We start from the raw sequence: 14,841 nt of genomic DNA on the forward strand, positions 1-14,841 counted from the left end.
ATCCTAGATCTGAATGAATGAACTATTTTTATTAAATACTTTTTTCTTTACATAGTTGAATGTGCTGACAACAAAATCACACAGAAATTATCAATGGAAATCAAATTTATCAACCCATGGAGGTCTGGATTTGGAGTCACACTCATAATTAAAGTGGAAAACCACACTACAGGCTGATCCAACTTTGATGTAATGTCCTTAAAACAAGTCAAAATGAAGCTCAAGTAGTGTGTGTGGCCTCCACGTGCCTGTATGACCTCCCTACAACGCTGGGCATGCTCCTGATGAGGTGTCGGATGGTCTCCTGAGGGATCTCCTCCCAGACCTGGACTTAAAGCATCCGCCAACTCCTGGACAGTCTGTGGTGCAACGTGGCGTTGGTGGATGGAGCGAGACATGATGTCCCAGATGTGCTCAATTGGATTCAGGTCTGGGGAACGGGCGGGTCAGTCCATAGCATCAATGCCTTCCTCTTGCAGGAACTGCTGACACACTCCAGCCACATGAGGTCTAGCATTGCTTGCATTAGGAGGAACCCAGGGCCAACCGCACCAGCATATGGTCTCACAAGGGGGGTCTGAGGATCTCATCTCGGTACCTAATGGCAGTCAGGCTACCTCTGGCGAGCCCATGGAGGGCTGTGCGGCCCCCCAAAGAAATGCCACCCCACACCATGACTGACCCCCGCCAAACCGGTCATGCTGGAGGATGTTGCAGGCAGCAGAACGTTCTCCACGGCGTCTCCAGACTGTCACGTCTGTCACATGTGCTCAGTGTGAACCTTGCTTTATCTGTGAAGAGCACAGGGCGCCAGTGGCGAATTTGCCAATCTTGGTGTTCTCTGGCAAATGCCAAACGTCCTGCACGGTGTTGGGCTGTAAGCACAACCCCCACCTGTGGACGTCGGGCCCTCATACCACCCTCATGGAGTCTGTTTCTGACCGTTTGAGCAGACACATGCACATTTGTGGCCTGCTGGAGGTCATTTTGCAGGGCTCTGGCAGTGCTCCTCCTGCTCCTTCTTGCACAAAGGCGGAGGTACGGTCCTGCTGCTGGGTTGTTGCCCTCCTACGGCCTCCTCCACGTCTCCTGATGTACTGGCCTGTCTCCTGGTAGCGCCTCCATGCTCTGGACACTACGCTGACACACACAGCAAACCTTCTGCCACAGCTCGCATTGATGTGCCATCCTGGATGAGCTGCACTACCTGAGCCACTTGTGTGGGTTGTAGACTCCGTCTCATGCTACCACTAGAGTGAAAGCACCGCCAGCATTCAAAGTGACCAAAACATCAGCCAGGAAGCATAGGAACTGAGAAGTGGTCTGTGGTCACCACCTGCAGAACCACTCCTTTATTGGGGGTGTCTTGCTAATTGGCCTATAATTTCCAACCTGTTGTTCTATCCATTTGCACAACAGCATGTGAAATTTATTGTCAATCAGTGTTGCTTGATTTCACAGAAGTGTGATTGACTTGGAGTTATATTGTGTTGTTTAAGTGTTGCCTTTATTTTTTATTTTTTTTATTTTTTTGAGCAGTGTATTTTGTTGTAATGAATGCTGGTATTTAATGCTAATTAGTTACTAGTTCGCTTGATCACGTTCCTTAGCCGCACACCCCGGCCATAGCCACAGTGAACGGCGCCGTACAGCCCTGCTAGTTACATAAAGGTGACCTATTATCGAGGAGTACTGACGTCAAATGTGTTTTTGTATTTTTAAGCAAAACAACAACTGAAGGTTTAAAACTTCAGGCTGGCTGGTAACTATAATGTCAATGCTACTTAGCCTTAAGCTCACGATTAGCATGAAAACATTTACAAAGCTCACAATGCTCATTTGACCTAGCACAACCTAGTAAAAACTTTGCTAATATAATAACACATCAGCTTTCCAACAGCACAGATATATTTTTGAATACCCTTTGAAATATGAATATTTAATCTAAGCCTATGATGGCACTGTTTGAACAGGAATCGCAGTCCCATCCATGGTCTCTATTTTCACAAAACTGTCGTCTTGCAGATTGGAAACCATGCAGAGGAGCCTTGAGTGGGCTAGGGGGAGGCTGAAAAATGTTGGGTGTGGTTAATTTGACTTTTTYTTTTTTTTTTTCACTCTTCGTTCTCCTGCTGCCAATTCTATTCGTTCTTGGTCAACATTTCTATTTATGTCTTGACTTTAAAACATTACTTGGCCACAATTTGTGACAGTTACTATAATTTAAAAGWGTTTTTGGAACAAGGGGGGTGAGCTGTGTCACAATACATTAGGTAGCCTAAACACAGTGTATTATTGTTACAGCCAGTTACAGTTACCGGGCTCCTCGGGCTTGGAGAGGATCTAGAGGTGCACCTTGTTATGCCATCACTCAAGAGCAACTGAGGTTTCTAATGTCCTGTGCTGTCAGTGTGTCTCAGATGGCAGATATTCTACATGTGTCCCGATCGACAGTCAAATGTCATCTAAGGTCAGTTGTGCTTGGGAGTAATGCTATAAACTACATACTTTAGATGCATGGTTTCCAGTTTCTTACCAATCAAACAATTTTAGAATGACTACAATCAAGACAGTACTTTAAAATGACTATGATGATATACATTACCTCATCCCTGTCCATTGTTACTCTTTTTTCCAGACACTTCGATCTGTTACATGCACCATTATATTCTGACCATGTCAGACTTGGCTCTGGAGGAATAGATTAAGGACTTGGAGGCTGGGAACGACAAACGTGGACCGGAGGCTGTTCGATCACAATTAAGGGCTCTGGGTGCAGAGACACAGAGTGAGGGACAGCATGCTTCGTGTTAACCAGAGGGCGGCTGCCCTCAGAGCCATGTAGCAGAGGCTACATAGAAGGTCATACCGTGTTGCTGGACCAAACTTGTTATGGTACCTTGATGGAAGCCACAATCTGATAAGGTAGATGTATCTTTGTGATAGACACAATTATCTATATCACTGGTGAGAAGTTGTACATTGTAACATCTCAGATTGTTCATCAACAACTAACAGTTCAGTAAGCAATGGCACTTGATACCATATGTCACTCATGTGGATAATTGTTTTATTGTGTTTCTGCTACTTCTGTGATTGATAGAATATCTGCATCATGAAATTAACAAACATGCTTATATTGAGTACATACGTAGGCAAAAACAGTTGGAGCAAAGTATTTGTACCTAATTGTGAACAACAGGAGAGTCTGTCCTCTTGACTCATCAAGATAAACGTGGTTATTTTTCCAATTGAAGTAGATATTGTAATCACACATCTTCCGCTGCAGGAAACAGTCTAGAACAAACCCTTGTTGTAGCCTTTAGAGGGCTAACAGAAGTACTTATAGTTGTGATCCGCGGTAGACTGTTCATTAACATTGTTCCACATTTTGGATGTTAATTTAAAATTAGGTCTGCTGCTTTGTTATATACTGCAGGAACCTGATGCAGCATTTAAGTGGTAAAGGAGGATGGTGATGTTTGTATATTTAATGTGTTCAGCTTTTGTATCAACCAGTGCTGTATTTTCTGATTTAGGTGGAGGATAGTCATACATGGTGGCCTTCTCGTTGTTTCTCCGTGCTTCCAGCAACAATCGCAGCAGTACTGTCATGGATTGCTTGATGAATGCTGTCTTCAGATATGGTGTTCCCTCCAGAGTTAGGACGGACCAGGGAGGAGGAAACAACACCGTCTGCTTGTTGAATGTAATACATATTGGAAATATTATTTAAAAAATAGAGCTACATGCATCCTTAAAATGTCTTCTTGACCTACACATTGATTACATTCTATAGTGAGTGATGCATGCGGCTACATTTTTTTTCTGTAAATCATTTCAGAACGCAATCACATTGTTTGAGTTCTCCATGTTTTTGAAATGTATAAGCCTTTAAATTACCTTTTACAGACTACTTCTACAAACGAGGCTACACTTGTGGCAGCACCTATTCCTGTGGCCCCCCATCTTCTGCACCACTTCCTGTGGCTTTCCCTCCACCATTCCCTGAGGCTTATCGTCCACCTTCACCACAGTCTTCTGTTGATGTTGGTGATGGCAATGAGTAAGTCATCCCTGTAAATAATTAAATGTCTTGTTATTACAGATAAATTGTGGGAACTATCTGAGCTTTGTTATTCTGAATGTCTCTTTAAGTTTTGACCTTAAAACACTGCTGAAGTTAATGAGATGCCAACCGAATTAACGTGATGAGGGACAACGTTTATGATTGTGCAATGAGAGGCTTTAAGAGAGCCCACTTTAATCCTGAGGCAAAAATAGACATGGTTTTTAGGGATGCTGACAGAAAAGGGGCAGCTGATGAGGGTGGTCCCTCAAGAGAATTTCTCCGGCTGCTAATGAGTGCCATCCATTCCTCTGCAATATTTGAGGGACCTGATTGGCAAAAATGCCTTTCTTGCAACTCAACACTTTTACACCAACAAAGACACGTTTGTTTATGCCAATATATATGACTTTTGTAAGATATTTGATTTTGGTATGTAATGTGTCCTTTATTTACTGTTTGTCTTCTGTGTGACAGCACTCTATGATGGCGTATACAAGCAGGTGGGCCGCATGATTGCTGTCTGGTACATGGGGGTGTAGAGCCACATTTTTTCAGAGAGGCTATACAGGCAAGTGTGTGGCCTACAACCTCCTGTGCCAGAACTGAAAGAAATTGTGGAATATGACTTCAGAGAGAAGTTTGAGAAGGTAAGTGGCTTTATACTGTGGTGGATGTTATGTTACTGTTAATTTGCACTAAGTTTGAAAAAAATGTGGGTCGTAGTTCTTGAATACTTTTCCACATGTATTTGGTTTCCTTTTGCTGGCAGTCAATCTTTTTTAAGGGTAGTGATAATCAGTTTATTGTTTTGCTAATTTGTCCCAAAACACAGTTCAATAAACAATCTAAGATCCAGTTAGCACAAACTGTTGACGAGGCAGAGGAAGTGGTCATGTTGGTGAGGGATTCCCTGGTGGAGTCGGCCACCAAGTTTTACTTAGAAAGTAGGATACGGGATGCTCTTGAGTTTTGAGTTTCCATATATCTAAGGAATCTCAAGTTTAGTTAAATTCTTCAGGGTAAATTCATTGACTTTTTTAACTTATAGATTCAAAGAGGGTCTGGAGTGTCTAGGTCTGCTGCCTTATATGAATAGACACTCGAGCCTCTTCAGAGAGGTTTTCATCTACGCTGAGAAGCTTCTTTTGGCCAGACATTTCTCTTCAAAGCAGAGCGCTCCCCACCTGGTACCAATCAAAGACCAATAGAGAGAAGAGTCATATGTTTCTGGAGGGACTGGCTTCTGGAGGTGGAAGGTTAGATGCAAAACCATGATCGTTGAAGTAACACGGCCCACATCAGTAAAACATCACCTAATCACTGTGGGACAGCATGTTCTTCCATGGGCCCCCTAATAATGTAATAGATAAATAAAATCCCAAACTACTTTCACCTAGAGTATTGTGTTCTCTATGAACTTTAATGTCCCCCCCTTCCCTTTTGTCAGGGGGGAACACATACCCTTTAACCATCGAGGTTTTCATTTTCACATCAGGGGCTTCAGCATTCCTAGGTTGGGATTGCCAGTGGAGCCACAGCTACCGCACGGCAAGCGGTTCCGGAGCGCCAAGTCTAGGTCCAAGAGGCTTCTAAACAGATTCTACCCCCAAGCCATAAGACTACTGAACATCTAATCAAATGGCTACCCATACTATTTGCTGCTACTATCTATGCATAGTCACTTCAATATCTCTACCTACATGTATATATTAACTTTACTAACCAGTGCCCCTGCAGATTCTCTGTACCGGTATCCCCTGTATATAGCCTCGCTATTGTTATTTTACTGATGCTCTTTAATTATTTACTTTTTTTTGTATTTTTACTTTTTTTAACTGCATTGTTGGTTAAGGGCTTGTAAGTAAGAATTTCACTGTTGTATTTGGCACATGTGAAAAATACACTTTGATTTGAAGAATTAATTTAAGGGGAATTATCCAAAACGTTTATTGCATGACTACCTAGTAAGTTCAGAATACTGCAGCCAATGTTAATTGATGTGTCCCAAAATAAGTGATATTATGAAAGTTTCCGACAGGATTGTCTATCAGCAAAAAAAGTTGTGTAGTGAAAGTTTTCAAAAACATTACAACCAACCATAATCAATTGGACAGTAATACATTATGCAGCTTTAATAAATGTATGATTTCTTAGTGGGTAAACGGAGCATTATGCAAAGTAGTAAAGTCATGTATGTTAAAGGACTGTTGCAATATGTGCAATGTTACATAAATAAATCTTACAGTAAATATGGATATTTCATTCAATAAAAGACACTCTTTTTTTATTTAACCTTTATTTAACCAGGTAGGCAAGTAGAGAACAAGTTCTCATTTACAATTGCGACATGGCCAAGATAAAGCAAAGCAGTTCGACACAAACAACAACACAGTTTAAAACAAACATACAGTCAATAATACAGTAGAAAAAAATAAGTATATACAATGTGAGCAAATGAGGTGAGAAAAGGGAGGTAAAGGCAAAAAAAAAGTCCATGATGGCGAAGTAAATACAATATAGCAAGTAAAACACTGGAATGGTAGATTTGCAGTGGAAGAATGTGCAAAATAAAGATAGAAATAATGGGGTGCAAAGGAGCAAAATAAATAAATACAGTAGGGGGAGAGGTAGTTGTTTGGGCTAAATTATAGATGGGCTATGTACAGGTGCAGTAATCTGTGAGCTGCTCTGACAGCTGGTGCTTAAAGCTAGTGAGGGAGATAAGTGTTTCCAGTTTCAGGGATTTTTGTAGTTCGTTCCACTCATTGGCAGCAGAGAACTGGAGGGAGAGGCGGCCAAAGGAAGAATTGGTTTTGGGGGTGACCAGAGAGATATACCTGCTGGAGCGTGTGCTACAGGTGGGTGCTGCTATGGTGACCAGCGAGCTGAGATAAGGGGGGACTTTATCTAGCAGGGTATTGTACATGACCTGGAGCCAGTGGTTTTGGCGACGAGTATGAAGCGAGGGCCAGCCAACGAGAGCGTACAGGTCGCAGTGGTGGGTAGTATATGGGGCTTTGGTGACAAAACGGATGGCACTATGATAGACTGCATCCAATTTATTGAGTAGGGTATTGGAGGCTATTTTGTAAATGACATCGCCGAAGTCGAGGATCAGTAGGATGGTCAGTTTTACAAGGGTATGTTTGGCAGCATGAGTGAAGGATGCTGGTTGGTTGGTACATAGGTACATAGTTGGTACATAGGCCGTTGTGCAGCAAGTTTGAGGGTAGTGGAGAAGCACAAGTGGGACTTTGAGTGAAGTAACTGAGGGCAGAAAAGGATATCAGGGTGCCCAGGAACTTGAAGCTGCTGATCATCTCCATGTCAATGTACAGTAGATGGGAGAATGGTCAAGTATCACCATCTACTTTGTTTGTTTACGCTGAGACTGTTGTCCTATCACCATTGTCATGACTGTCCTGATCAGGTCAGGTTACAGGAGACCACAACCCTACAGATTATCTCTCACCCCCAACAGAGAAGGAGAGATCTAGGGGTATGAAGATGTGTTTTTTTTTTTTACAGTTCCCGCTCAGCCCAGTCAAAACTGTTCGCTGCTCTGGCACCCCAATGGTGGAACAAACTCCCTCACGACGCCAGGTCAGCGGAGTCAATCACCACCTTCCGGAGACACCTGAAACCCCACCTCTTTAAGGAATACCTAGGATAGGATAAAGTAATCCTTCTAACCCCCCCCCCCCTTAAAAGAGTTAGATGCATTATTGTAAAGTGGTTGTTCCACTGGATATCATAAGGTGAATGCACCAATTTGTAAGTCGCTCTGGATAAGAGCGTCTGCTAAATGACTTAAATGTAAATGACCCCTCACGCCCATGGTAAATCTTAGGCAACAGACACAATTCCTTTATCCTCTCACTATGGAGAACCAGCCTCAGAACATTAAACATGCAATAAATGGACTTTGGAACAATGGTTTCCGTCAGCCACAATGGTGGTAATGACGATAGATGGAATATGAAAATGAATGTCATTTTTATTTTGTTATTAAAGGTTAAAGGACAATGTTATTACGAAAACGTAACTTTAAGAGTTTTCCTAGTATATGCTTGATGTTTATACATTGTACGTTATGTGGAAAATGTCCAAATCAAAGTAAATGTTTTGGTAAAGATGAAATGTGAAGTTGTCTAAAATTGAATTTGAGTAAAATCTAGACCTTGGTACGCCCAGAGAATTGCCATAAAGGCGGTTTCGCCCACTTCTGACCCGAGCTTATAAGACATGTGTTAAGAAGGAATATATCAGACTAATTGACCTGAGCTGCAGCAAGGTCTGAGTAGTCAACGAAYCCAAAACGAGGATGAAGACAAAGGAACCTTTGTCACGCCCTGACCTTAGTTATCTATGTTTTCTTTATTATTTTGATTAGGTCAGGGTGTGACTAGGGTGGGTGTGCTAGTTTTGTCTTGTCTAGGGTTTTTGTATATCTAGGGTTTTGTAGGTCTAGGTATATATATGTCTATGGTGGCCTGATATGGTTCCCAATCAGAGGCAGCTGTTTATCGTTGTCTCTGACTGGGGACCATATTTAGGTAGCCATTTACCCTTGGGTATTTGTGGGTTCTTGTCTATGTGTAGTTGCCTGTCAGCACTCATTTGTATAGCTTCAATGTTCGTTTTGTTATTTTGTTAGTTTTGTTCAGTGTTCATTCTTATATTAAAGAAGAATGTATGCATACCACGCTGCGGCTTGGTCTCCTCCTTTTGACGGCCGTGACAACCTTCTTCTATCCATGCTACGGAGAAGTAGCTATGTCTAAGCGGTTGAATTCAAGCCAGACCACCCGGCCTCCACTCACCAACGAATCGTATCTACACTGTTTCATTCCTACGCTGTGAGCCCTGAGCTACAGGGCTGGCTGTCGTCAGAAGAACCCTTTCAGATGAGGAATCAGACAACTAAGCCAAAAGGACACTGACGTCGTGAGGACAACCAGAGAGTTGCACAAGAGAAGTGCGTCATTGAGAAGCCTAAACGGTCCACGTGGAGAATCCACGGAGACCTTCAACACGTAATTACATCATTATATTCTGACCCATAATAGCAGCAGTTTGGGCCAAGGTTAGGGTTAAAATAAGCATAGCTGACAAATGCACCCAAATGTTTGTTTCTCTTTTGTACTTTCTCTTTTTCTCTCTCTTTCAAATCCCCATTTTGGGTAACACGCGTCATAGTGTGCTGGCCCGTTATCTTCTTGGAGTAGGGGGCAGTATTTTCATGTCCGGATGAAAAGCGTGCCCAGAGTAAACTGCCTGCTACTCAGGCACAGATGCTAGGATATGCATATTATTAGTAGATTTGGATAGAAAACACTCTGACGTTTCTAAAACTGTTTGAATKAACTGTTTCAACTCTTTGCTTATCCAAGATACAGTGGAAATGGGGTCATGTTGCACTTCCTAAGGCTTCCACTAGATGTCAACAGTCTTTAGAACCTTGTTTGATGCTTCTACTGTGAAGTGGGGGCGAATGAGAGGGGATTGAGTAAGGTCTGCCATGAGCTGACCATGCGCGTTCATATGAGAGTTAGCTTGAGTTCCATTGCATTTCTGAAGACAAAGGATTTCTCCGGTTGGAACATTATTGAAGATTTATGTTAAAAACATCCTAAAGATTGATTGATTCTATACTTCGTTTGACATGTTTCTACGGACTGTAATATGACTTTTCATCTGAACTTTTGCCTGGACCTGCCCGCGCGTTGTGAATTTAGATTGTGTACTGAACGCGCGAACAACAAGGAGGAATTTGGACATAAATGATGGACATTATCAAACAAAACAAATATTTATTGTGGAACTGGGATTCCTGGGAGTGCATTCTGATGAAGATCATCAAAGTTAAGTGAATGTATATAATGCTATTTCTGTATTTCTGACTTCTGTTGACTCCAACATGGCGTATATCTCTTTGGGTTGATTTGTCGTCTGAGCGCCATACTCAGATTATTGCATGGTTTGCTTTTTCCCTTTTTTGAAATCTGACACAGCGGTTGCATTAAGGAGAAGTGGATCTAAAATTCCATGTATAACACTTGTATTTTCATCAACATTTATGATGACTATTTCTGTAAATTGATGTGGCTCTCTGCAAAATCACCTGATGTTTTGGATCTACTGAACATAACGCGCCAATGTAAACTCAGATTTTTGGATATAAATACTTTACCGAACAAAACATACATGTATTGTGTAACATGAAGTTCTATGAGTGTCATCTGATGAAGATCATCAAAGGTCCGTGATGAATTTGATCTATTTCTGCTTTTTGTGACTCCTCTCTTTGGCTGGAAAAATGGCTGTGTTTTTCTGTGACTTGGCTCTGACCTAACATAATCGTTTGGTTTGCTTTCGTCGTAAAGCCTTTTAGAAATCGGACACTCTGGCTGGATTTACAACAAGTGTATCTTTAAAGTGGTGTAAAATACATGTATGTTTGAGGAATTTTAATTATGGGATTTCTGTTGTTTTGAATTTTAATGCTCTGTAGTTTCACTGGCTGTTGACGAGGTGAGACGCTACCGTCCCACATACCCTAGATAGGTTATACTAAGTTCTAATCAATAGCCTAGACTGTGTTTTTGTGTATGTGTATCTTTTATTATCATTTTAGCTTTCTAGTAAATAAATAATCAACTAAAATTGGTGTGGTACGAACTCATTGGTGAGACCCGGGTCTGTGCAGATTCCCGGATTATGCGAYGTTCAGAACRAGACTGTAGAGGTAACTGATTAATTAGCGGCTGTTGTAAAATCGATATTCTGATATTCTTTGCGTTAATATGGGAAATAGAAACTCAATAAAACAAATTTTCCCATGGTACCCAAGGTTAATGAGTTAATAATAGCTTGATTCATTTAATCACGCAATTATAAACCTTTAATTATTCGATGAGCAGCAGTCATCACATTAACCTTTCTAGCCCAGGGGTTCCGCTAGCGGAACACCCACAACATTCCGCTGAAAATGCAGCGCGCGAAATTCAAATATTTTTTAGAAATATGTAACTTTCACACATTAACAAGTCCAATACAACAAATGAAAGATAAACATCTTGTTAATCTACCCATCGTGTCCGATTAAAAAAAAAAAAATTACAGCGAAAACACAACATATTTATGTTAGATCACCACCAAATCCAAAAAACACAGCCATTTTTCCCAGCCAAAGATAGTCACAAAAGCAGAACCTTTTGTCACTAACCTTTGATAATCTTCAACAGATGACACTCATAGGACATCATGTTACACAATACATTTATGTTTTGTTCGATAATGTGCATAATTATATCCACAAATCTCGGTTTACATTGGCGCCATGTTCAGAAATGCCTCCAAAATATCCAGAGTAATTACAGAGAGCCACGTCAAATAACAGAAATACTCATCATAAACTTTGATGAAAGATACATGTTTTACATATAATTAAAGATACACATGTTCTTAATGCAACCGCTGTGTCAGATTTAAAAAAATCTTTACGGAAAAAGCATACCATGCAATAATCTGAGACGGCGCTCAGTTCTCCGCCATGTTGGAGTCAACAGAAAAACGAAATTACATCATAAATATTCCCTTACCTTTGATGATCTTCCATCAGAATGCAGTGCAAGGAATTCTAGTTCCACAATAAATCGTTGTTTTGTTCGATAATGTCCATTACTAGTGTCCAATTAGCTACTTTTGCTAGCACGTTTAGTTCACATGTCCAAACGCTGGCGCCGGTCCAGGCGAACTCGGACGAAAACTTCAAAAAGTGATATTCCAGGTCGAATAAACTGGTAAGATTAAGTAGAGAATCAATCTTCAGGATGTTGTTATCATATATATCCAATAACGTTCCAACCGGAGCATTCGTTTTTGTCTACAGAGTAATGGAACGCATGGCCATATCATGACTAGTGCGCGTGACCAGGAACTAGCATTCTGCCAGACCACTGACTCAAATAGCTGCCATCCGGCCCCACATCACACTAGAGGCTTCATTCCACRTTCTACTGACTGTTGACATYTAGYGGAAGGCGTAGGAAGTGYGAACAGATCCATATCTTACTGGGATGTGAATAGACGATGAGTTTAACATCAACCAGCCCCAGAATTTCCACTTCCTGTTTGGAAGTTTGCCTGCCATATGAGTTCTGTTATACTCACAGACATAATTCAAACAGTTTTAGAAACTTCAGAGTGTTTTCTATCCAATAGTAATAATAATATGCATATATTAGCATCTGGGACAGAGTAGGAGGCAGTTCACTATGGGCACGTGATTCATCCAAAGTGAAAATGCTGCCCCCAATCCCTAAAAAGGATTAACTAATACAACGGCACGACACCATTATGTCAGGTCCCACAGCTCATTTATGTACTCATGTGTACCAAGGTAGTGTCGGGTCCATTCTGGGGATACACATTCTTACGATAATGTAAAAAAAATTGAATTTGTTATTACAGGATTTACACCCAGAGCCCTGAGTCTGCTAACCAGTTTGTGGGTCAGGATGTCTTTGAAAGCAGAGCTATAAAATGCACTCTGACGTATGTAAAAATGTATAATTKACATTTGTTGCGACAATAGGCAAACTGTAGTTGTACATTGTGCTACACTATCTATTGTTACAGTTTATTTTTTATCGATATCGACTGGGATGCAGTGGAGATGGTAAGAAGCTTCGATATCATGGGGACCTAACGTCTAGCGTCCTTTCTGGTACACCCACAGACACTGCAGTCAAATGCCATCCAGCGGCTCTCCGCCCTGCGGTGGCTGAAGACGTTTTGCCTGACGTCAGACATTAACAAGAGTGTCAGATTGAAGTGTCTGGAAWTTTTTTAACAGAACCATAAGAGCAGATTTCTTTACTGGAAGTTTTAAAATGTCTAATTGTAGTCACTTTGAATTGATTCATTGACTCCAAGAACCATAGATTGTTTGTAGTTCATAACATTAACACGACTGACAAACGTTGCTTGCCTGAAAGTTGGATACATGTTTTTAAAACATTGGATATTTGATTAGGCTTAATGTTGCATACCTTGCCATGTTGTGCATGCATGCCAACCAGGTGAGAATCACCAGAATTAATTGATACTTGATGAATCAGGTCTTCTCTGCTGCTTTATCAGCCTCCCCCTTGTCCACTCCAAGCTCCTCTTCATGGTTCCCTTCTGCAAGACACAATTGTGTAAAAATAATGCGGAAGGAATGTGAACCCTATTCCTTTGAAGCAGTACTGGGTATATGCCTGATGTTATTTTAACCTAATAAGCTTCGACGGAATATACATATTCAAAAAGTGAACGTGCACATTAAAGTATACTCTGTTCGAAAGCTGACATGTAACATTAGACGTTAGAACAGGTTTTACATGGTTGCCACTAGCCGAATTTGCTTCGTGAGCTTTTCTGTGTCTTCATGCTAATCACGAGCTAGCGCGGCTAACGCTAGCATTTAAATGAAAGCCAGTCAGGCTGAAGAAGTTGCCTACCTTAAGTTTTTGTTTTGCTTAAATACAAGGCTTTGGGCTAAAAACGTAACTATAAACATGTCCTGCATCAGTACTAGCCGATAAGTCCCATTTAGGTAGCTTGTCTTCCTTAAGTCAATGATAAAGCAAAATTGTCCAAAAATCGAGAACTACCAGGATTGTGAGCATCTCCGTTGTCTAATCTATGTATGCCTGGTCCTGCATTCAAGCAACAATCTTGCTAGTATGTCATTTACCTTGATAGTATTAACACATTCCAAAATGTTTCCGTGGCTGTTATAGTTTACATGTTCTTTCAGCAGGGCTTTTAATAAAACACAAGATGATGCCGTTCACTGCGGCTAGCAGTATGACCGGGCAAAGTTTGAGGCTAACTATACGATATAATATGGCCGGGGTTCGAGGCTACCGACGTTAGCTAAATTAGCTAGCAAGTATCTGACTTAGCTTATGCTAAGAACTGCTGATCCTGRTGCTAGATTAATGTTAGCTGAATTTTATAGCCAGTGATGAGAAACAGATCCTTCCACTGTAAACTAGCTGATAAACTTTACGATTCAGTAAAAAACAAATTTCAAAGACAAAACCGTTACCTTGTAAAGGTTCAAACTCTGCTTGCAGTGGAAAAGGAAGTTCCTTCAAACTGTGAAATCTGGTTGAAAGGAGGAGCTAGGGAAATTGGCTAGTAAAATGAGCATATTAAAGAACGTGTTAAGTTAGCATTTGTAGGTGCATATTTAGCAGCTGTAGGCGTTAACTTGACATGTGCAGGACCGCTTGTTGAACTGCCTGCAAGCACWTTTTCACGTGCTTATTTTACGTGTGTATGCATTAATTTAGCGCGTGAAGACGTTAATTTAGCGTCTGCACAGGTTTACTTTACACACGTAGAATTAAAAAGATCACGTTTTGACCACGTGCTTTAAGACCCGAACGGCGTTCCATATATAAGTGTATGTTTAAGAATGTGCAGTATATTTTCAATTTAAGGCACTCTGACAAACAGGTAATTTAAACATATTTTATGGATAGGTTACTTTGCATGGCCAGGATAAAAAAGAGACAGTGCATTGCTGTTGAACCAGCCTTAGCCTAGGCCTAGGGTAAGAGTAGCCTATGGAGGACTTGATATGAAACAGAAAACAAGCAATCTGTTTTTAAAAACAACAATATTTCTAAATAGGATGGGGTCAGAAGCATGATCTCATGAATCACTTCTCATGAGTGGCTTTGTGAAGTTGGGTCTGATCAACACTGAGG

This window comes from Salvelinus sp. IW2-2015, linkage group LG2, assembly GCF_002910315.2.
Source record: "Salvelinus sp. IW2-2015 linkage group LG2, ASM291031v2, whole genome shotgun sequence".
Taxonomy (NCBI): Eukaryota; Metazoa; Chordata; class Actinopteri; order Salmoniformes; family Salmonidae; genus Salvelinus; species Salvelinus sp. IW2-2015.